General features: G+C 41.6%; 1 protein-coding gene and 1 pseudogene across 10 annotated transcripts in view; both read right to left on the bottom strand.

The window, feature by feature from the left end:
• The window catches only part of FOXP1 (forkhead box P1), a 1,001,617-nt gene that overhangs the window by 166,898 nt on the left and 811,180 nt on the right, over nucleotides 1-23,539 (bottom strand). The gene's annotated exons all lie outside the window — the stretch shown is intronic.
• LOC149467069 (U2 spliceosomal RNA) lies at nucleotides 17,555-17,729 on the bottom strand (annotated as a pseudogene).

Genomic DNA, 23,539 nt, shown 5'->3' with positions numbered 1-23,539 from the left:
ATTTGACAAGTAGGATTTTTATGACACAGGGTGGCTCCAAGGGACACTGCAAGAGACAGGAGCCATCCTGAAACCGGAAACCTGGGGAAGCATCAAGGCACCAGCTTAAACTGAAATATAGGCAAGGATTAAAAGCTGAAGAAGCTGCATACTCAGTAGGTGATTAAATGAGCTGTAAAACGTACTAGAAAATGGAGGATTTAATATCACTTTAAAAACAAAGCCCACCTTTTGTGCAAAAAAAAAAATTAATACACCAATATTGCAAAAAGCAAAAAAGTGAATCAGTGGATCGCAGGTGCAATGCACAGAGTCCTGCAGATTATTCATCTAGTTCAGGTAAGTACAGGGGGTAAGGACCTCATGTTACAGGCCTGGAGGATGTAATCAATGGACTACAAGAGCGGTAACATCATCACACTTCTGCTCCATTAAAGCGGAGTTCCACTCAAAAGCGGAAGCTCCACTTATTTGCCTCCTCCCCCTCCACATTTGGGGGGGGATGGGGGAGCGGGTACCTGTTTTTGACAGGTACCCACTGCCACTTCTGGCTCAGTTGGCCGCGGCGAAGTGAACCAGAGGTTCGGCCACCTCCTTACTCCCGCAGTCTCCTGGGAACCTTTACAGGTCCCAAAAGACTGCCGGACCAATCAGGATGCACAACGTGACTCGGCATGCGCAGTGGGCACCCGGCTGTGAAGCCGCAAGCTGTCACAGCCTGGTGCCCACAGTTGTGATGCCGGAGTTGGGGAGAGAAAGGACGGCGTGGGCAAGCACATCGCTGGACCCTGGGATAGGTGAGTGCGTGTTTATTAAAAGTCAGCAATTACAGCTCTTGTAATAAACACAAAACTGACTGGAACTCTGCATTAAGAACAATGCGTTTCTCTGCCTCAGTGGAAGATGGGACGTGTAGTCTTCCATGCACAGATCCATGTAAATGGATCTGGGAATTGATGGCTTGAATTGATTGACTTTTCTTTAGTACAGTAGGTAAGGGTTAGGTTTCCATTGCTGTGTATGTTTTGAGGAGATTCTTCTTACATCCTGTAGTCACTAAAACAAATGGAAAAATAAGCGAGGGGAAATCTCCCAAATGGGAGAAAGCGGCAGGGGTTCCAGCCCTACCCTGCTCAATCCAAAACTAGAAAAAGGGTTTGGGCTAAAGTTTGGCTTCAACGTGTATCTATAGCCAACACTTTTTTCTCTAGTTTGGGATGGAGAAGGGAATGGTTACAACTGCCGTCAAGTTTTCCTGCTATCCGAGGATTTGTTAGTGAGATTTCCCCTCACTTCCTGTTCTTGTGACATAGTTTTACCAGACAGTAAATGAGGAAAAACCTGCAACAGGGAAACAGACAACAATAAAAAGCTTACAGGGGTTTACCTTTAAAAATATATATTTTTTTTACTTCTGTCTGTGTTGCCTTTGGAGAGTTTCCCTTACTTCCTCTGATGAAAAGTGTGTCACCAGAACAGGAAGTTAGGGGAAATCTCACTGCAGTAAAACCTGACAAGGGTTCTAATCCTTACCAACTCTATCTAAAACTAGAAAACCTGGCTATATAACTTCATTAATGTGTAATGTATTCATATATTTTTTTTAATTTCTAGATCTTTTAAAAATAATTTGGGAATTTTTTTTTTGGGGGGGGGTTAGTACAACACGTAGGTGCTATATATATAGAATGTGGGTGTATCCAATTACCTTCAGCTTTCTGGACCAATCCGCATTCATTGGCATTCCTCCCTGTAATTATAATACTAGGACATTCAATTGGATTTTTAATTTCAATCATGGGCACTCCCCATATCCCCCCATGTGGCTGATTGGCATGCAAATACAGCCTGACTAGAAACAGCCCCCTCTTCCAGACTGACATTCACCCATCAAGGCATTTTGAAATTTACATAACCCCTCCCAAGAGCCAGCCCACTGCTTGCATCAGGACTGAGGACTCTTGGGAGGAGTACTGGGGCAGGGGGCTGTGAAGTTTTCAGGAAACTATTTACAGCACCCTGCCAGCCCCTTCAACTAGCCTTGATCTGCCTGCACTGCATAGAGAAGCACAGAGATCCAGTGATGATACCAAGGGTTCCAAATAATAGTATATAATGAAAAAAAAATGTTTTATTTAAAAATGTCATTTGCATATGGATGAGAAGGGAGGGAGGAACCAGGAAAGGCAAATATAAGCAGATTAACATTCATCTTTAAACATTTTGTAAAGCGCTGCACAAATAAGTGCAGCGCTATATAAATCCTGAATAATAATAATAATAATTCTAGCTATACAGATTCTTTTTTTCACGCTGCATTTGTCCACAACAGATCTCTCCTACATAAACAGACATTTGATAAATATTGTTTCTTTCTTTAGACTGCGATCCAACGCTTGCGATAGACTGTTGTTGCCAGTGTATTTGCAAGGGGAGGCCCAACTCAAAATAAAAATGTTTTTTCAGTTTTGGATACAATAGGAAAAGTATAGAATCTCAGTCAGGCTTAAAATGCTGTCTGTGTCCCTGTTTAGGTTATTTTTCGGTTAATTGTTGTCTTTGTCATTTTTGACACTTCCTGTTCTGTCTGATGCTAATCACCTGGACAGGAAGTTGAAGGCAAACGTGGCTCATGTGGACGCACACAACAGTAAATTCAAGACAAGATGTTTTAAATCTAGATTGTACACTGCCTTCATCTCTCCTTCCCTGGTCCCTTGCACTCCCCCTTCCCCATCTACATTCAAGAAAATTTTTAAATAAAATGTTTTCATTTTCATTACATATCTTATTTTAGACCTAGTGACATCATCGCTTGGTCTCTCTACTTCTCTATGCAATGAAGGCAGATCTTGGCTGGTGGGAGGGGCTTGCAGGGCGTCGTACCTTCCTGAAAACATAACAGCACCCTGCCTCAGTGCGTCTTCCAAGACTGCTCAGCCTGTATGTATGCAGTGGATCTAGGGAAAAGTTATGCAAATATCAAAATGCTTGATAGGTGGGTGGTCAGTCTGAAGGAGTGGGTGTTCCTAGTCAGGTCGCATATTCATGTAAACTACCGCAGATAACACTCATATGTGACACTAAGCAGGGCCCCTAGCGGGGGGGACAGCCCATACATATGTAGGGGGCCCGGGTGACCGAGTTGTTGCTGCTGTAGTAACTAGCAACTGCTAAAGCAGAGCAGCCACAGAGTGAGCCGATGCAGCTCACTTAGTTCTGGGTGCAGGGGGAAGGCGGAGTGATATCATCGGCACTCCGCCTCTCCCTGTAGACTGGAGGCTGGTTTGAGCACTACGCCAGTTGCAGCTCAGCCTTGTGGGAGAGCTGCACTGCGTGTAACCTGCAGGCCTGCTCAGTGCTCACTGTGGGCCAGTCTGGAGAAAAGTTGTTAGACATCACAATGGTAAATTGATTGACAATGTTGCTGGATGCAGGCCTGTGCTGTGACTATCTCTGTTGGATTGGGCTATTTGTGACTGTCTCTTTGTTGGATTGGGCTGTCTCTTTACTGGACTGGGCTCTTTGCTATATGGGGAGTCTCTTTGTTATATGGGGAAGTCACTTTGATGGATTGGGATGTCTCTTTGCTGAATACATGGAGATGTCTCTGTTGGATTGGACCATCTCTTTTCTGGATTGGGATGTCTTATTTGCTGTATATATTGGGATGTCCCTTTTCTGGACTGGGCTGCCTCTTTGCTGAATATATGAGGATGTCTCTGCTAGATTGGGCCATCTCTTTGCTGGATTGGGATATCTTTTGCTGGACTGGGATGTCTCTTTGCTGGATTGGGCCATCTCTGCTGAATATATGGGGCTGTCTCTTTGGTGCTCTTTGGCCAAAATATAATTCCTTACTGTTAAATCCTGAAAGAACTGATGACTTGGAATACACTTTTAATTTATATATATTAAATTGTAAGAGTATTAATATAAAAGTGGGTGCACTGAAGGACTGAAGTGGGATGGGGCCAGTGGGTGGATTCATTTGGACGGCCAGTGGGCTGGTCCTGGGGAATGTTGGTCAGGCGGGGGCAGGGCTGAAGATTTGTAAGGGCCCCAAAATTTCTAAAGGCTGTCTTGATACTAAGACTCCATGATTGAAAGAACTGAAATCCAATGACTGAAGGGGTGGGCCAGGGGCAATCAGGCTAGTGAAAGAATCAGATAATGCTGGACATCCTCCAGTCAAAAAAATGAGGGCGGCTCTATTTGGCTTAATGTGGATTCTAACACACATTGTGAGAAGCTCATAGTGTGCATCAAAATCAGAGTAAGCAAATTCGGTACAGGAGAGGAACCCATACAACTGTGCAAGACTGTCGGGAACCCTACATTTCAGCTCTAAGTCTTCTTCCCTCCAACAGAATTTTTTTTATTATTATTGCAGTCTGTTTGCTGGAGGGATTTCCCTTTACTTACAGTTTTGTCTGAAACCCATCAAACACACATAAAAATCAAAGCTGCAATAAAAACCTGACAGAGGTATTAAGCCTTCCCCACTTTGACCAATGCCAAAAAAGAATGGCATTGGGTTTTAAGGTAAAACCTTCTGTGTGGCAATTAAGGACTTAGAATTGTCTCCATTGGGAACTGAAAATAGCAAATGGTAAAAACTAGCCCATTCCGGTTACTGTAACATTGGCCTTAAATTCCATGTGTATGGGTAAGACAAAAAACCCAAAATGGCAACAAACATGGCTCAATCATGCATCCTAGTGGGCATATAGAAATAGAGAATGATAAAACTTTCATATGAAATAGTGATACTATTGGTGAAATGATCATTTATATCATCTTGAGGATGTTTCTCTCTCTCTAGCTCTCCTCCGCTGAAATGAATAGACTGAGCCAGATTTCAGGTTGTGTAAACTCTTGGATAAAATGTAAAAGTTAAAACACTGAATAAAACAGAAGTTTTTATATTTCCTTGTATTTGTATTTGCCGGATAGATATCAAAATTTTTTTTTTGTTACGATAAGTGATAAAGGATTAAAAGCTTAGTTAGGTTTCATATCTAAAGGCTCATATAGTGCATGAGCATCCAGAACCTCTGTGAAAACTCCCTCAGGACCCACAGCTGCTGTGATCTATCTGATGATCTGCTGGTACTTGAGTAAGGCACTTGCACGGCCGTATTGCCCAAATTCAGACTGTCTGCATTAAGGGAATCTGTGTGCATGTGCTTTACGCATGTGGGGGTATTCCAGCAGCTTGTAATTGCTGTCTATAGATAACTATATACAGCAGCCTTAGGTCTTGAGTAGGTTAGTACGAAGGATCTGCATGCTCATGCATGATGTATGGCCTGCTTATGACTGTGTGCATGAACCCCTAACATAAAAGAAGCAATAATAATGCCATGCCAATGATTGTAGAGTCCAAACTGATTTTTAATGAATTCATACCAAGATAAAACATCCAACAGTTTTTGGGAGCTCAGGCTCTCATCTGTCAGGGCTTGGGAGCTGTGTGGGTTTGAATTGATTGGAATTGATGGAAAATTATGGAAGTTATAGTATCTCTGGCATTCATCCAAGAACAGTATCTCTATAAGCTGGTGATATAGGTTGAGGTTTTTATTTCTCCATGTGTCCCCATTGAGGCAATTTCTACTAAGCAAGAGTTAAACATTACCCGGCTTACTGTAAAATGATTCCCCCACTGACGGAGCTTCGAACCCTTCACCAATCTATCCAACAGTAGAGTTTCTTCACTCTATGTGTGGTGTTAATGCAGCCTATCACCATGCGTTAATGTGCCCTCTGTTAAGGCAGCCCATTAGCTAAGTATGGCCTGGCAGTGCACCCAAACACATGCAAAACTGGACATGACCCTTTCTCAATGTAGCGCACCATAACCCACATCGTGCATTGGGTGCCCTTCCAAATGGAAAGGGCACCCACCCTTAAATATTTTGACAGCCTTATATATTTTGTAAACAAATAAACAAGATACAATGTGCACAATTACGTAACCTATCATAGGAATCAAGCCAGCACCAATAAAGTGTTTCGCTACACCTTAAAGTAAACAAAAATAACTAAACAGTGCAGTGCTATTAATAAAATAATATAAGAACAATGTGTATCTGTGTTTAGAGTCTTCCTCCCAATCACCAAAACAATGCATTCTTTAAATTGCAAACAAATATATTGTACCTATAATTACAATTGAACATATAGTAAAAGAACTTCAAAACACCCTTTATAGAATAACAAATCCAACTCTGCAATAAAAATGTGAACCACATAAAAAATTCATAATGTGCAAAAGAGTATAATAATTAAAATTGAAAAAATATATAAATAATCCAAAAGTTCATCAGTGACAAAGCCCAATCCCACGTGAACAATTCCAGTGCTCTTCTTAGAGGAGCTCGCTCTGTGTAAGAGCAACACTGCACCCAGAGACACGCTTATCTGCTCACCACAAAGTAATGATCTCGGAGTTAGAAATGAGGTCCATAAAGTTTGTTACCCACATAGGTGTTAAGCTAGCCATACATGGATTGACATCTGGCTGGTTCAGCAATTCATGTATGGGCAGGTTGGTTGTACGCAAGTCGATCTATCGATTGACCTGTGTGGAACCAGCCTGTCAGGTTTTTCTCAAACAATCAGTGCTGCCAGCTATAGCTGGCAACACTGATCATTGTATTCTGATGGAGGGGAAGGCTCTCCACTGTCAGAACACCACAGCGGGGAGGATTTCTTCAGAAGCTCTGAAGAAGTCCCGTGACAAGATGTAACGTATGAAGGGGTGGAGCTTTATGATGTTATCATGGTGAAATCCAAAAAGAAAACAAAAAATTAAATCACAGCATTTGTAGAGGTCACATTGAAACACAATAAAAGCGAGTTCATCTTCACAGAAAAGCTTATAAGTATTTATAAACTGTAACAACATTAAAGACTGGTACACACGATGAGAAAATCGGACGAATGATCATCTGGGGTTTTTTTGCATGCTTGTCTCATATCGAAAATGAAGGTTAGTAAAGTTATTACGTACGAATATTATCATACGACAGAATACAACTTCAGAAGTGCTGTAATGTGTTGTATTGTATTGCAAGGTATTCTTTCATTTCTGAGCATGCGTGGTCTTGCTCTTTTCAGCCAAATACTTATCTGATTAAACGAAAATCAAACAATCTGGTATCATATGAAAAAAAAAAATTTGTATTTGTCACTTCTAATAATTTCAGACAAAAGGTGTGTACTAATGATCAGATTATCGTACAATCACTTCAAAAACTGTGTTTTTCATTTGATTTTCTGATCGTGTGTACTATCTAGATGTAGATAATGCTTAGTGAGTTTTAAAATATGTGAATTAAAGCAGACCATGCAGTAAAATGAAAGGTTCACCAGAATTATCCTGCTTCCTTTACAAACCACTAACTGTTAAAGTAGAACTACAGGCAAAACTTTTTTTTTCATTTTGGATAGAGCAAGGGAGGGTTATAACCTCTGTCAGATTTTTTTTTTCACCATCTGTGTCTCATTGTGAAGATTTCCCTTCACTTCCTGTCCCATAGCCAAACAGAAAGTGGGAGGAGATCCCTGAAAATTAAGGGTATTCCTTGAGGATCCCCAGGTCACCAGAACTAGTGTCCCCAGTGGAACATTTTTCCTCTACTACTTTTCCGGGGACAACCAAAAATGTAAGTTTACTTTTACTTTCACATTCAATAATGGTAAAAAGGACAAATATGGAGGGTGAATCTCCTCAATGTGGTGCACAGGCACCAATAAAAACTGAGAAGTGTTCTAATCTCTTTGCACTTTATCCAAAACTAAAAAAAAAATGCCTCTAGTTATACTTTAAACCAACCACAGATGGATCGAATCTTGACCAGTTCAGCAGAGACCGGCTGAGATTCAGTCCATCTATGGTAGGCTGCTTGTACTGAAGTTGATCCATCGATCAACTTCAGTACATTCAGGCTGTTAGATTTTTTTCATGCGATCACTGCTGGCAGCTATAGCAGTGATCCCTGTGTTCTGCTGGCAGGGAAGGCCCCTGCCGGCAGAACACAATAGCACTGCGGGAAGGATTCCCCCATCAACACTGTGGAATCACATAATCTATGGGCTGCTTTGGTAGGTGTAAAATGCATTTACCTTAAACTGGACATACACTAGTAGATTTTTGTTTTGAAATGTTTGTTTTAAGAACATTTGTTCAATTCCTAATGGTTAGTGGGTTTAAAGCAACATCCGCAGTGACAAGAAAATTTAAAGGAGCAGGATGTAACATTTATCTTGAATGAACAAATTTCTAACAGGGAATATGGAAATTACACTAATTCCAAAATCAAACATTAAAAGAGAAGTTGAGTTTTGTTTTTTCTATTTTTTTTTCAGAAATCATACTTACCTAGGTGTATGCAGCATCGCACCGATGTTGTCCCCTGCCGGCCCCAAGTCTGAGAAATGAATGATCAAACAACGCTGATTGCTCAGTTCTCAGTGCTCCGTGAGCAGAGAGCTGGCGACTATCAGTCACCAGGCTTTAGCCCGCTGTCAGCTGAAAATGGGTTACAGGAGTGCAGAATGAACCACAGCTTTCAATGTACTTCTCCTTTAAGAGCAAATTAAAATTATGAACTTCTTTCAAACTGCCTTTGTCAAGTCATTGAATATACCCAGAATTTTTGTATTTATGTTTGTATGAAAATTTGTACAAACATTCTATTGAAAATTTGCTAGTGTATGGCCAGCTTTACCCCCCTTTTATGCATCGTGGGCATGATGTCTCTGTCCTTCTGGGACAATTCCAGGGGAATACAGAGCAGGCCAAATGTGGCAAGAAGGCACTCTAGTCCATTGCAAGATTGTCTTCTCATGAAACGTCGACTGTTCTGGATTCCCCAGGATCTAGCCATAAGGAGTGCGATGTCATCCTCACATAGGCGCTGTGGGTGGAAAATGGGGGTGAGGTAAGGATAAATCTAACTTTTTTCTCTACGGGTACATTTTACAGCTCCTAATAGTAGGTGGTTTGTGAAGGGGAGAGAGCCCAGACAGTGTAACTGGACCTTACATTTTAACAGGTCCACTGTCAGCATTTTATGATCACTATTTTATATTGAAATAAATACCTAAAAAATAAAAGCTATTGACAAAACAGAAGATGCAGAGCTCAGTAGAAAGGACACAGATTTCTGTCCTCCTTAAGTGGTTTTGTGTCAGATGAAATTATTAACAGGATCGCCTTTTCTTCCAGGTTACAAAACGTGCCCCCTCCCCCCCTCACACAAGTCGCTATGAATATTTAATTAAGGAAAGACTGATCTGCTGTGATGAGACCGTAGAGCTGGACTCTAGCGACTGACATTACAAAAGGGTCAACTGCACATTTTCTACCTACATGAGATGAGGTTTAAAAAAAAGAAAGGAAAATAAATGTTAAACAAAGGGGGTAACTGCAGAAAAAATAACCGGAGGGGTCAACCAATCAGGTGAAGCAGGCAGTTTTCAAATGCAGGTTAGAAAACAAAAAAAAGATGGAATCTCAGTGATTTCTTTGCTCAACACAGTTTATGGTCAATTCAGTATATATACATCTATGTTGTAAATTTTGTTACCTTTAGAAGAACTTCAAATTGGTAAAAGTTGCACACAATTGGCATGTAAATATTGGTGCAAGCTCAGCAAGCAGCTTCCCAGATCGTAGAGGGATTTATTCTTTTCCTCAATCAGACATCAGCTTAGAATGTACATTTGTGTATTTGGTGGTGTATTTCTGTTTAAAATGTGGAGCTATTGTAACCGCAATATAGAACCAATTACCATTTTTACATTCGTTCACTGCAATGGAAGAGATGCTAATTTGCACTCCTGACACCTGAAAAAATGTGGTATCAGTGCTTGCCCCTTCACTTAACAACGTCCATAACAGTGAAGCCCCTGTTGCATTATGGGAGCTGATCTTTATTCTTTGGGTTCAGATTTGCTCAGCTATGACATGCTGTGGAGGCAGAGTGGCCACATGCAGCTCTCTAAAGCAGAACTTTACCCATAGCAACTTTACTTATTCTTTACCAAGGAACATGCAGTTCACATTAATAATTATACTACCAAAACTAGTGTGTGCTGAAAATTGCCTTCAGCATTGTTCCAATTTCTTCTTGTTGGAGGCTGCCATTTTGCTGAAGCCCAGAGCCCCTGAACAGTAGTAAATCATAAAGCGGAACTAAACTCATCAATTTAGGGGTTTCAAAAAACATTCTTGGAATGCTAAGTGTCACATTTGCTTGTGTCCTCAACCAAACTGTCAAACTATGAAATGGCCGATGTCATAACTGATCACATGTGCAGCACTATGGCAGTTGCAGATCAAACAGAAGCAGCTTCCTTGGCTGTAAAGCGTTTAATTCCACTTTAAGGCTGTCAGTAGATCGGCCTCTAAAAATTCAGCAGTGACTAAAAATGCCAAAAATTAAGAGTAACTGGGCATGTGCAGAGCAGGGAGAGACAGTGTATTACTGGATTTTAAACAGCATAGACACTTATTTTTAATGTTATACAGCCAGCCTGAAAGGATCTAGCAGAATACATTTTTCTGACTAAATTTCCACTTTAACTGTTAAATTATCCCAAATGATTGTTTTGGCCTGCAAGATACGGTAATCAGTGAGTATTTTTTCCATAGAAAAGTATTCTAATATTCCACTGGCCTGTGCAGTCCTCTATTGGCTTCTTTAGGATTGTATAAATAGGGGGTCAGCAACCAGTATTTTGTGATCTACCAGTAGATCTTGGGCAGGTGATTGGTAGATCATGGTCAGGGCTTGCTGGTCCACCATCCCAGAGCCTCAAACAAAGTGCAATGCAGAGGGACTACTGATAAAGTTGGAGTTATAGTAGAGAGCAAGAGTCGCATAAGCTGGTGTCTCCTATGCCCTGTCATGGTTGGTGGGTGTAGCACCTGCCAAGCATGACTCAATCAACTGAATGAGGCTGCTCTGAAAATGCCCTGCAACCTTGTGCAGTACAGCACACAAGGGGTAAACAGGCAGCGGTGTGTTGCTTTCTCACCATCTGTTTTAACCCCTTGGACCTCACAGAGGCATGCAATTATGGGGCACTTGCAGAGTGGGCCCTTTTACTTGAATGGGTCTCAATTGACAGGCGATAGCACCCACCAAAAGCAAGAGGGGGTGTAATGCCTACTGTGGCATGTGTACACCTTTGGCTGGTACTTCAGCATCTAAAGGGGTTAGGGACTGGGGGCAGTAAATCTGTGACTCAACAGCAGAGCTTTACCACCCCCCAACTTTACATGTGAAGGAGTCCTAAGAGGACCGCTGCCGGAGGCAACTAAGGACTCATTCACAAGTGCAGCAGGCACTGGTGCTCCTCTGCAAAGTGATCTGAGTGTGTTTAACGATATGGGTTTGGATGTTTTGGCGATATTTTGCCTCCTCACCCCCTCATTTAAACCCATGATTGCCGTGCAATGCACATGATTGTGACACGGTAGTAAGACAGTTAGAGATTTAAATCAAGTGTGAGGAGGCGACACTGTGCCCGGTAATCTTTGACTTCTCCCATGTTGTTCAGGTAGATCTCCACCCGTTTAAGGGTGCCTACGACTGGTATAAATAAATGATTGGTTAAGGGGTATAAACATGAAAAAAAGGGAAGCTTTGGGCTAAATACATGCCCTTGCATCACCAATGGTCACACTTCCATACAAAATTTGCCTACAAATACTTGACAGTGTCTGGCCATGCATGCATTATTGGTTTCCAGATCATCCTTACTTTGATTGTGGTATAGTATAGTATTTTTTTTTCCTTTTTATTGGTTGAACTAGATGGACCTTTTTCTTTTTCACTCAGACTAACTATGCATAAATATACTTCAGGTAAACTTGAATGTCTGTCCTTACTAAGAGAGGAGTACTACAGGCATGAGCCTATCATGGGGAAAAAGTGATGAAGAAAATCCACCCTGGCAAATGCTGCCACTTTTCTGGGAAAAGTTACCAGCCTTATGATCTCATTATTAATAATACTGCTAATATACCTTCTTTCAGTGTCCTCACCAGATTTGGCTGAGCTTTGATGGTGGTTGTGGGACATTCCAGACCTTGAGAACGAGGACTGGAAGGACATTTGGGATCTCCCGTTTCGAACTCCAGTTTAATTGAGAGATTGGCTTATCCAATTCAAAATTGCTTAAAATGCCTTGCATCCACAGGAGTGCTGGAGGTGCAGCCTTTCATCAGGAGCTTTCTCCCACATGTTTTGGACATGTCCCGTAATCATCCGATATTTGAAGGAGATGATGTGGGTGATAAATACAGAAGCATATACCTCTTTAAAGCCCTCTATGAGTATTTGTTTGTTAGGCTCGGTAGAAAGTTTGATCTCCATAATAGCAGAAAGAACCATGGTTGGTCTTCTCCTTTTCCATGCTCGAAAGGCCATCACTAGGACATAGAAAAAAATCCACTCCTCTGTCCCTTTCCTACTAGAAGCAACTAGTGAATGCCAGCCTGCCATTATGCAAGGATACTTACATTAATTGAGGTTACCTGAGGGAATATGACAGGGTATGGTCAAAGAGGTTAGCAAAAGCCTCAACAGCCTCTGCTCTCACTGCTGATTTAGAAATGATGATGATTTCTTCACAGGGTGGTAGTTTAGCCAGTATGGGGACACCCTTACCTTCAAGGGACATCATCTGTTTTTGGCATACAATACTTTTGCATCTTTGTTGATAATAACTAACAGCCCCTGAAAGGGCCACTTACCTTGTACCTTTGTGTTGTTTTTTTTTTTTGCGTCTTGTTTTGTCTTTGTGCCTTGTTCAAGTACTAATAAACAGAATTATAAACTAAAAAAAATACTGCCAATAAGCCCCATTTTTGCAGAGCCCACCCTAATCTTAGCTGTTCTATTCCTCAACTGAGCAGACTGGGTCATGGGGAAAGTCCTACAGCTATATGAACATTTTCTATCTCAACTTTAAACAGCCAAACTGGATAAACCCTCTTCTATGTCTGTCAGCAACGCTTTAGGAATAAAAACAACTTTTTGTTGAAAAAAACATTTGTATGTATTTATAGACACTTATAATGGTTAACCGCTTTCTGGTGTAGGTTATCAATGAAATCATTTGATGGGCATCTTTTTAAACCACTGACTGCCTGATTAATAATTGCCAACTTATCCCTTTAAACCACTGATTGAGGCTCAGCAATACTTTGTAAACTTTTTTAGGACAAGAAAACTCTGGCACTGTAGTAGATTAGGCCATCTAGTGGTGACAGGAAGAATCCAAGACTTATAAGGTATCATTTTTTACCAGGTGGAGGTAATCAGCTATTTCCAATTCTTCTGATCGGTACAGGAAGGTGATTGATGTCACAAGAACAGCTCAGTACAAGCACTGCAGAACTTGCCTGCTGTGCCGTTCAACAAATTGCAAACCAACAAAATGGCAGTCTCTTTCCCAAAACAAAGGTGTATGGGGCATACAAAGAAGTAACCCAAAAAAACAGCAATAGCATAAACGATTAGCCAGGATATCCCAACACAGGTTTGTCCCAGGGCCGCTTATTAGGCAGCAAACCTGACTTATTTTTACATGTAAACACCCCCCTCCCCTTTATCACATGACCAAGTGCCCAGGTCTTTGTGTATGTGGTCAGCACTGAAGGTAGCCAACAGCAGCCTTTTCTCCAGAAAAGTTTAGATTTATGTTAACATTTGAATAGAGGACCATCTATGTATGTTAAATTTTCATCTATGAACTTTTCCCATTTTTCTGGGATGATTCTAATCTCTAACAGAAACAAGGTGTGTTTGGAAACGAAAGTAAATTCTTTCAATATTCCAAAAAAATATGCAAGACATATAAATTATTCGATACTTGATTAGGAGTTCCCATTAAAAGAGCCCTTATAGGCCACATGAAATCAATATATTTGCCATGTATGGTTTATGACAAGCTGAGTCAAACACTGGATTTTTATGTTATCTCTCACTGACCCCAGTGCTAATTATTATACATTATTATTATACAGGATTTATATAGCGCCAACAGTTTGTGCAGCGCTTTACAAAATGATTTATCCCCATCAGAAATCCAACTTCTGCTGCAGTCATTAAAATCCCCAGAAAATTTAAAATGAATGCCTATATAAGGGCCATATAAAAGCCACAACAATAATTATCAGTTAAAGGGTTAACGGATGAGTTCACCTTTGAGAACATGTCACATTTAGGGTGTAACATGTTACCAAAGAGCAACCTACCTGTAGCCCGTTCTCCCTTCCCAATCCCTCACTGTGACAGTGGTCATGGGATTGTCTCCCCGTACCCACTGTCACAATTCAAAAACAGCGTGCCCATGCGGGGCTCCACCAACACGACCAAGTCAATCATTCAGTTTCCTGTGCATTAATGAACTACATGTACAGTCTGCCATTGATGTTCTCAAAGAACTGCAAGGGCGCTGGTGAGCACTCGTGTAGTTTATCGATTCTTCCTGCAGTTCACTAACTGTCTGCCTGTAAGGGAGGTATGGGCAGACAGCTGACTGAGAGTCTGCACAATCCTAACATTGCATCCATGATCAGCAGATGCTTTACAAGCTGCATAGTAAAGAAAAAAAAATAAAAGTAATTTTTTTTACCTACAAAAAGTTGTTAATTGGTTACAAAGAGTGAACTTAGCCTTTAAGCCTGAGGCATCACTGGTGACTTTTGAATTGATGTATTACAGTGAACTAGAACTCAAACAGTAAAGATTTGCTATCTTTTAGGGAACATCTAGAATTGTTTATTGTACCTAAGTAGTACCATTAAAATCTACCTTTTTTTTACAATTCTTCCTGAAAACCAGCAGTGTACTTCCTGGTATTTGAGGATGCCTAGGCACTCCTGTATCTACAGCCTGTACTTATACAACCTGTTTATCTGAAGGCTGAGATCTGAGGCATTGTTGTCTGCTAATCTAAGGAGATTGAGAGTGAGATTTGGTGATGTTAGTACCATGCTGCTCACTGTTTTCCCTAATGGAGGCTCTTATAGAAGTAGTAAAGCTCTACCTCTACCAAGATGGCCGCCTTCACACAGAAATGTAATGCAGAACAAGGCATGGTAACTCAGTAACTTCACGCCACAGTCTGGAAAGTGATTCACAGTAGATCACTTTTCAGTGGACAGCTAAGCAGAAGCTTTCAAGCATGCAGTAAGCAATACTCCCTTTGTTTTTCCCACTTTCAATGGAAATAACCTGTCGCAACTGTGAGGTAAGCGCATATCGCGTGGCCCACTGACTTGAATAAGCACGTCAATTCAACAATCCATGTTAAATTTACCACAGCCATGTTATGTGTACAATGCAAGCTGTATGTTATCTTTTAGGTGGTTGGTCAGAGGGTGGTAAAACACAGCCCAACTGCTTGTTTTTACCACCCATCTATGGGAAAGAGGCCTAATGGGGAAAGAGCCCTAATAGGAAAAGATCGGCAGCAGAGAGACCACAGGCAAAGCTAGTGACTTGTCCTTTGTCCTATCCCTGCATTATTTGGCACACACAAGTTTTGTTCCTCTTTAAGGTTTAGCTTATGCTGTCATCCTCCCCTTAACTATGTGAGGGTGACAGCTACACTTCAAGTAATTATTAATTCACTTAAACTTTCTTTTATGAATGAATATTCTAATTACGCTCATTAGTGCAGGCCACATAGATGACTTCAAGTAGGACTTAGGCAATGTTTTATTTAAGATTAATACTGATGACTATATGAATTAGCAGAGGAAATTAATTTGGCACTTGTGCTGTACTTTACTCAGCTACTCTGTCCAGGAACGCAGCCAGAATGAACTGATAAAAAAGGCGCAGGCCTAATCTACATGTTCAATCACTAAAGGATGTTGTACATGTAAAGCACAGCACTACCACTGAGCTGAACGCACCCCTCCCCATTCTGACAAATCTGACATTTTCAAGTTAACCTGTGTTCATTTTCAATTACGAAAACCACCAGCACACATGAAAAGCCAGCAATACCTCTATGGACCTAGATGGCATCTACAGTCTCCATAGAACCCTGAAACTATTTTTAATAGGTGCTTTTGTTCTTGAAGTCAAGCTGTTCTTGCTCTTCACACCTCCCTACTGGTCAATGTCAGTGATGGACAGTATGACTGACCAATATTGGGGTGAAGAGGCCAGAAAGGGATGTGCCAGAACACTGACATTAACTGTAAAAATGACAGTAGACTGGGTTTCAAAGCTCCCGGGTCACTCTAAAACTAGTACAAAGTGCATGCAGGCACCTCTAAAGGACCCACTTTGCATATCGGCTGACATATTATTAGTTCAAGTGTGAACACTGATTCACTTTAAGGTAGAGCAATGAAAGAAAAAACTATAAATGTTATCGCCTCTCTTTTTCAATTAGGCTTCCACAAACTTCTGAACTTTTTAGACAGACACAACATCCCATTCCCACTGGACACAGCAGACACGTAAAGGGCTTAAAGTAGCAAGCCTGGCAATTAATACTATCAGCTGATTATTTTCCATAAATGTTATTTTCAGAAGTTATATAGTGTTGCGTTTTACAAGGAATACACAACCATTCACATCAGTCTTAGATCTTATAGAATCTAACAGCTCAATTTCCCTACCACACTCATGCACTCATGCACACCCTACAGTCATTTTTATTAGATGTAGGGTAACCAAGCTGTATGCTTTTTGGTTCATTAGATAACAGGACAATAGTGTCCTGGTTATTTTTTTTTTCTTTTCCGCAAACGTGCAGATAACGAAAAAACCCATAAGTGAATCACAAAAAAAGTGCAAGTGTAAAACACCACACGAAAAAGTGCACTTAGGGGTGTGCTTTGTCCTTCCCCCGAAGGGGATGGACCTCTACCCTGATCCCCCGGGGCACGAAGCTCCTGACAGGGACAAGGTTCCCATTTGGTCCACCTAGCCAAAAAGCCTGGCGGACCACCGTTCCTTGTGGCCAGCCGAAGCCAGCCACTCAGTACTTGGCCAGGGGGTTCTCCCGAAGAGAAAAACCCCCTAGGGACAGGGGAGGAAGGAACCAAAAGGCCACACATCCTCCCCCTAGACTTCAGGGCAGGCCCGAGGACCCACACCCTCCATCCTGTGAGAAAAAAAACACACACATAAGGTGAAAAGTGACAAAACGTAGGAGACAATAAATTAAAAAAATAAAAAATAAAAAAGTGGTCGTGCCAAATTGTGCACAGACCAGGCCCTGAGGCCTGTAGCAAAAATTGCCCCGAACTTAGCCAAAAGGCCTGGTCCTGAGGGCGCTGTGCAGAAAAAGTGGTAAACACAGTGGCCATGTGCCTGTTCACACTGTGGGGTCCCACACCCAAGTGTTACTAAGAGCACCCCTGAGGCGACCACTCAGGGGGCACTGGTTTGCGGACTCTCTGCCTTCCCGGCCCCTGGCCAGACCGAGGTAGTTCCGCTCAAATCAGGAGGTACTGGGCCCCTCTGACGTTCCAAAGGGGAATTACTCCCAGGCCCCAACTCCAATGGGCTCCCGGTTTCTGTTCCCCCCATAATAACCATCAGGGCCCCCATCATACCAGCAGGGGTACTATAAAACCAGCCATCCCCGCAAAGCTAGAATGACCATGGAGCACCCCTGCTGGACACTGATAAGAACAGATACTACACTTGATCTTAGCCAAAAGGCCGAGAAGCGATAGACAATAGTGTCCTGGTTTTTTTTTTTTTTTTTTTTTTTTTTTTTTAGTCCGCAAACGTGCAAACTACAACGAAAAAACCCGTAAGTGAACACAAAAAAAGTGCAAGTGCGAACACCACACGAAAAAGTGCACTTAGGGGTGTGTTTGTCCTACCGTTCACCTGATCCCCCGGGGCACGAAGCTCCTGACAGGGACAAGGTTCCCATTTGGTCCTCCTGGCCAAAAGGCCTGGTGGACCACCGTTCCTTATGCCCAGCCGAAGCCGGACATCCAGTACTAGGCAAGGGGGTTCTCCCGAAGAGAAAACCCCCTAGGGATCAGGGGAGGAAGGAACCAAAAGGCCACACATCCTCCCCCTAGACTTCAGGTAAGGCCCGAGGACCCACACCCTCCATCCGTGAAAAACACACACATAAGAACAGAAAAAGTGACAAACGTGGGAGTGAATAAATTAAATAAATAGAAAATAAAAAAATGGTACCGTGCCAAATTGTGCACAGACCAGGCCCTGAGGCCTGTAGCAAAAATTGCCCTGGTCCTAGCCAAAAGGCCTGGTCCTTAGGGCGCTGTGCAAAAAGAAGTGAAAAACAGTGGCCAAGTGTCATCTTCACACCGTGGGGTCCCACACCCAAGTGTTACTAGTGACACCCCTGAGCACGTCTCCCCAGGTGGCACTGAGTTTGCGGACTTTTTGCATCCCCAGCCCCTGGCCAGACCAAGGTAGATCGTTCAAATCAGGAGGTACTGGGTCTTTCCAGTCTTCCCAGAGGAATTACTCCCAAGGCCCCAGAACGAATCATGGCGCTCCCTGGTTTCTGTCCCTCCGGTACTAGCCTTCCGGACCCCCATCATACCAGTGAGGGTACTATACAACAACCATCCCCGCAAAGCTAGAATGGTCGGGAGCACCCCCACTGGACACTGATAAGAACAGATACTACACTTGATTTTAGCCAAAAGGCCAAAAGTGTCCTGGTGAGATACAAACCCATGATCTAGAGCTGCAAGGCCAGCAATCTCATTGCTTGGCCACTATGAGGGCTAGTATTACACTTTCCGGAAAGGTTATGGTGAGCTTTAAAGCAGTCGAGGTGCCTAACATAATTTCATTGAAAAAACAGCCAATACAGCAATGTGAGTATCTGAAGAAGGACCCTCCCACTTTAATTGATTGGGGAATTTAGATTTTTTTAAAAAATAATTATTAGGGTGATTAGCTAGAGCAGTTGGACACATTGTTGGTGGGGGAGGCATACTTCATAATTTAAAGTTGAATTTAGTTTGAAGTCCAACAAGGAACTCTGTATGACCATAAAGAAGATGTATCATACATTCCAAATGGCTAACCAATGTATGGCTTAAACAACTGACTGGTGTTCTGAGTTTTTGATATGAATGCTTGTTTTACTAAACCAGCTAAATTATAAAACATCTCCATGAAAAGTAAATCTTTAAGCAACAGCTAATTTGTAGCCTGAAATGTAACTTCATAATATTCAGTCCCTTCCTTGGAAATCGACAACATTACAATTATAGAGGTGTAATGTAGCAGCCCCTGACAATTATCTTTTTGGGGGATTCTGGACCTTATCAATCACCATCCAAAATGAGGATTGTCCTATTCACTCCACAAGAATCAAACTTTAAGAATCTTATCATTTTCATTTTGGAATCTCAACACAAACAAAAACTGGATTTCAATATGGTCGGTGTAGTCCAGGACCATTATGAGAACCACCGAAAAACAGTTTTTGATGGCAAAGAAATTGAGCAACTCTGATGGGTCAAAGCTCTGAAGCCGCTTAGTTGCTCTGATAAAAAAAAGCTCACTGTGTAAGGTACTAATTAGGAGACAGTTGTAGAGGTTTCCCACTACACCCAAAGTTAGCACCTAGCCCTGACTTGTCCTGCACTAAGCCCTGCCCTGATCTATACTAGTCAAATGTCCGAACCTTTATGAGGCAGTAGAGTATCTATCACTTGACAGCTGAATGGTAGGAGAGGTGTTCATAACAAGGAGGGGAGGATCCTGTGTGGATTTCCTCTGGGTACTCCAGTTTCCTCCCACACTCCAAAGACATGCTGGTAAGTTAATTGGCCACTGCACCAGACACACTTTTTTCAGCTCCTGCCTCTGGGGCTGGGCCTTTTGGCAAGGATTGCATGGTAGTGCACTATGGCACTTATCCACTTCCCTTTTCCTTTCTCCATTTTTCTTTGTCACTGCACTTTTTGCACAAGCACTGTATGCAGTTTTCACTTCCCCAATTAGTAGGGTGTAGGTCCATGGGCCTGCCATGAAAGTCTTGGGGGAAGGGCATGTGGCCTTTTGGTCAGGTTCTCCCCCTCCCATGGGGTCTCCCATCGGGGGAGCCCCACTAAATACTTGTGGTGGCCTTGCTTCGGCAGGCCTCCTGAAGAGAGGAGTCTGCCTGGTTTTGGCCGGGTGGACCGGTGAGTGCCTCAGTCCCTGTCAGGAGCCTTGCGACCTGGGTAATCAGGGCTAGGGCCCTCTCTCTTTGGAGGAGGGTCAGACATACACCAGGTGCACTTTTCTGTGTGATTCACTTTTGTGTGCTCACTTTTTTATTTTTCATCTGGTGCTAGTTTTGTGAGTGTGTTCACTATACCGCGGGACTTTAAAAAAATGAAAAAAAAGTATGAATTTGAGTTAGGGACCTTCGATTGTAAGCTCTTTAAGGGCAGGGACTGATGTGAATGTACAATATATATGTAAAGCACTGTGTAAATTGACAGCGCTATATAGGTACTTATAATAAAATAAATACATTTTAATACTGGGCATATGTTTACTAGTATACTGTATGCCTAGATGGAATTAGAATATAGACACCCCTTCAGAGAAATGCACATAACACACTTATCTCACATGAGATTCAATGACCCTTTAAAGACTGTTCCCAAGATCTTACAATCAACTGAAGTATACAGAGCCGAGATCAAAGTCCTTTTAATCAAAAACATTCATCAAAAGTAAATCAGAGCTCTATACACGGCAGAAGGCACATATATACCGCAGAGACGTCAAGATGACCCATTTTAGCTAGGAGATGTTCAACTGCTCTTGTATTTAGCACTCTCTTTGACTGCATTAACCTGCCTTCAATTAATTAATTGATGTAAAAGGCTTGTTTTACAACAATTAATTAACTGAGCCCAGGTTAATTCATTCCGAAAATCATTGGTAAATACGTGGGGAGACAAATATCGCAGATGTAGCAAGGTCGAGCTTGCACAATTTTTTGGTAAAGAAAAGCAAAAAAGCAACATAGTTTCCTAACTTGAACCCATACAAAAACTGTAGAAAATTATTCTACCATATGTTTGACAGGAAGCATTCTGTGTAGTGAAAGCTTTTTATTATTTGTTGCTATGTATTTTTTTTTTATTAATAAAATGTTTTCAATTTAAAAGATGTGCTGGTCCAAAAATAATGAACATTTTTTACAATTACTTTAAAATCTTCCATGATATACAGTATTACATCAGAATAACACAATTGGAACATAGAAGGTAGCAATATATTACAATTATCAGGCAATCACAGATACCTATAACTTTAGATTACAAAAACACAGAAGAAAAAATCAAAATGAACAACATGTTTAAAGATGCAGATCATAAAAATGTGTCATTAGAAACAAGCACAACGGAGAACGAATAGCAAAACTTACAATCTAATATCAACACATATTATATTAGATCCTTTATTTGCATTTGAAGCCAGTGCATCCTCGAATTTCAAAAAAGAACACATTCTTTTGAATACAATAACTTGAAAATGCATCCTTTTCCCCCATTAGTAACATGAGAGATGGCTGAGATTTCTACAAGTCCCGATCAGTACAAGATGTCACTGAAGTCTCTGTGTGAAGCCCATCCCCCAATGCAAAACATCTGCTATAACTCATTAACATATTAATGCTTAAAGACAGTGCACAGGCCAGAGCCCAGACTTAAATTAGTGCTTGCAGGCTGATAAAGACCAATGTACATGCTAATTTCAATCTCTCAGAAGTGTAGCTCTGAAAGTGTGCATCTCGCAAAAAAAAAGCCCAAAGCTTGAGATCTGTCCCTTAGTCACCTTTCCAGCAATGTTTTGTACAAGCAAGTGGAAATGCAAACCTACAGAAGAATTTTGATTAAATTAAATTAGATTGGCTGTTTATGGTTGTTTAACCTTATACAAGAGAAGGTAGAATTTAAAAATTGTTTTTTTTTCCCCTTATTCGTGCTGCAGAGTTGGGAGCCGGATAATTACAATTCGGGAACATGGAGCCTCATGATTGAAATAATTAATCAGAGTCGTACTGAACAAATTAGCATGTGCTGCCGAAGCCGTTTAATGTTGCAATGCACTGCGGAGTAATCGCAGAGGTCTCTGAAGCTCGCAAAAAAAAGAGAGAGAACAAAGACAAAGAGTTGTAATAATTTTGTCATTTGCTGCCAAGTGAGTTCTCAGTGTTTAATACAGTCTTTTTTTTTTTTTTTGAGTCCCAAGAATTTTCTGTCTGCTCCATTCAAAAGTGTCTTTTTTCAAGGCCTAATTCACAAGGGACAAATAACGCAGTTTGTACACACGATTATGAAAAGTGCTACCCCCAATAATGATACGGAGCATAAAAGCAGACAATGGTTTCAACAAGAAACTGTAAATTTGGGCAGACATATTAATGCAGCATTTAAGAGCCAACAAGCCCAATCGGGGACCCAGCAATCACTGTTAATAAGCCAGGGAGTATAAAGTTCCATTGACAATTGTTACAAAGAAAAGAGAAAAAGCCTGGCAATGGTTTGTCTATTTATGAACTGGAAATCCCAGTTTTTGGCTTCTCCGTCACGTTCTGAAAACTATTTCCAGGACCTTTAGGCCTACAGACCTGGAAGGTGGTAAATTTTGAGTGCTTGCTCCTGGGACCTTCTTGCTCTTCTATCTATTGTTAAACAGCTAACAAGGGCAGTACTGTAGAACAAGGCATTGGTGCCCAAAGACACAAATAAGGCACACCAAGAATGTCCCCAAAAAAAGTGTTTAATCTATGATAATGGCTTCTAAAGAATATCACACTATTTACTGTATTTTACCAGCAAGCCCTGAGAGAGGAAGAGAGGAGTTTATTGGAACAGGACCTGGACACTACAGAGACACAATTCAGTCACACATTAGTATCAAAGTATGGTTCAGGTTCCTTAAAAATATCATCATTCAGAGATTAGTAACATGACCAAGTTATAACAACACCTTGCCACAGTGTACTTAGTGAACCTTAATTCATCTCTACTGTCTTCTATCCTGCCTTTAAAGCCCAACTCTAGGCAGAAACTATTTTTTTTTACAGTACCTCCGTCCCAGCCTCCTCTAACCCACCCTAATAGTCTTTATACGTGGTGGAGGCAGAAATATTCCCTGTCCAGGTCCCCCACTGCTGCTGGTTTTAGTGTAGGGGACCGCTGACCCAGCAATGCAATGGTACCCCGGACCACTAGTTTCCTACTGCCCCTCTTCCTGTGGTGACATTATCCGTTTCTCTCTCCTGAGAGGACCCTGCCAGTGGCCACACAATTGGAAGTGTCCATGTCTCACAGGCAATGACAGACACCCTAGCAAGGACCCTTTCAGGATGAGGAGAAGACTTGGCCAGTGATGTCATGTGATTGTGGCTTCAGATAAGCTAAAAGGGTTATTTTGTCTTTTTGTTTTTTTACGAATATGATCAGTTAAAGGGGGTTGGATGGGCAGGAACTCAAAGTATCTGGGAGTAGGGCTTTAAGGAGAGACTGTAACCT

Source organism: Staurois parvus, unplaced genomic scaffold (assembly GCF_062004578.1).
Source record: "Staurois parvus isolate SC_StPar_1 unplaced genomic scaffold, SC_StPar_1.0 ptg000124l, whole genome shotgun sequence".
NCBI lineage: Eukaryota > Metazoa > Chordata > Amphibia > Anura > Ranidae > Staurois > Staurois parvus.
The sequence above is the reverse complement of the archived record's forward strand: the minus strand, read 5'-3'. Positions and strand labels throughout refer to the sequence as shown.